This window comes from Mandrillus leucophaeus, unplaced genomic scaffold (genome assembly GCF_000951045.1).
Source record: "Mandrillus leucophaeus isolate KB7577 unplaced genomic scaffold, Mleu.le_1.0 Scaffold1317, whole genome shotgun sequence".
Classification (NCBI taxonomy): Eukaryota; Metazoa; Chordata; class Mammalia; order Primates; family Cercopithecidae; genus Mandrillus; species Mandrillus leucophaeus.
In genome coordinates, this window is record NW_012101274.1 from 189,758 (window position 1) to 191,190 (window position 1,433).

Here is a 1,433-nt window from a genome sequence, read left to right on the forward strand (position 1 = left end):
TCATGACTCTGAAATACTCAAATGCCATTTGTCATTTGGAGGAAATAATTTCCTTCATGCTAAAGAAGTTCTTTATAGAGAGAAAAATGGCCCTGAAAGTCTAGTGATGTAACTACCCTAGTTCAACTATGGCTAGAAAGCACCTGTCTACAGGAATAACAAATATGACCTGCCTCACCAACATGCATGTATCCCTTTTATTTATTTATTTATTTGTTTGTTTGTTTGTTTGTTTTTGAGACAGGGTCTGACCCTGTTGCCCAGGCTGGAGTGTAGTGGTGCAATCTTGGCTCACTGTAGCCTCTGCCTCTGGGGTTCAACAATTCTCATGCCTCACCCTCCTGAGTAGCTGGGACTACAGGCACGCACCACCACGCCTGGCTAATTTTTGTATTTTTTGGTAGACACAGGGTTTCACCATGTTGGCCAGGCTGGTCTCGAACTCCTGACCTCAAGTGATCCACCTGCTTCAGCCTCCCAAAGTGCTGGGATTACAGGTGTGAGCCGCCGCACTCAGCCCCTTTTATTTTTTGATGAATTTCCTGAGCCCTAACTTTTTATTTCTTTCATTTCAGACAGTGGTGCAATCATTTCACTGCAGCTCCAACTCCCGGGATTGAGTGATTCTCCCACTTCAGCCTCCAAAGTAGCTGGGACTACAGGCATGCACCAGCACACCCAGATAATTTTTGTTTATTTTTTGTAGATCCTGGGGTTTCGCTGTGTTGCCCAGGCTGGTCTTAAATTCTTGGCCTTGAGCCGCCCCTCCTAATCCCATCAAGCTCGATTTTATTAGCAGAAATCCAGTGTTTTCCTCTTTGGGCCATCCCCCTTCAGAATTCCCAAGAACGCTTTATCCAGCTCTTCCACTGCCGCGGCCTCGCCTCTGATGGACCTCAAAGCTCCCATCTTCTCTCTAGTCCCTTCTCTTGGGAACATCCAGAGTGATCCGACCAAGTCATACCCTTGCTTAAAACCTTTCAGGGCTTTCATTGTTCTTAAAACAAAGAGCAAACTCCTAACCACACCTTAGAGGCTTGTGTGAGGTGGCCCCTGCCCATTTTTCCAATCTGTGCTCTCCTCCTTCTTCATCTGTGTTCTATTAAGTTGTCTTCTTTCATCTCCTCAACCACACTAAGCCATTTAAAGCCTCAGGGCCTCTGGCTGGGCACATGCCTGTAATTCCTGCACTTTGGGAGACTGAGGTGGGTGGATCACCTGAGGTGGAGTTCCAGACCAGCCTGGCCAATATGATGAAACCCTGTCTCTACCAAAAACACAAAAAATCAGTCGGGGGTGGTAGTGGGCACCTGTAATCCCAGCTACTCAGGAGGCTGAGGCAGGAGAATCTCTTGAATGCAAGAGGTGGAAGTTGCAGTGAGCGCGCCACTGTGCTCCAGCCTGGGCAACAACAGTGAAACTCTGAAACTGCC

General features: G+C 47.6%; 1 protein-coding gene across 1 annotated transcript in view; it reads left to right on the top strand.

The window, feature by feature from the left end:
- The window catches only part of LOC105534217 (nuclear pore complex-interacting protein family member B3-like), a 40,479-nt gene that overhangs the window by 16,261 nt on the left and 22,785 nt on the right, over positions 1–1,433 (top strand). The window lies entirely within an intron of this gene.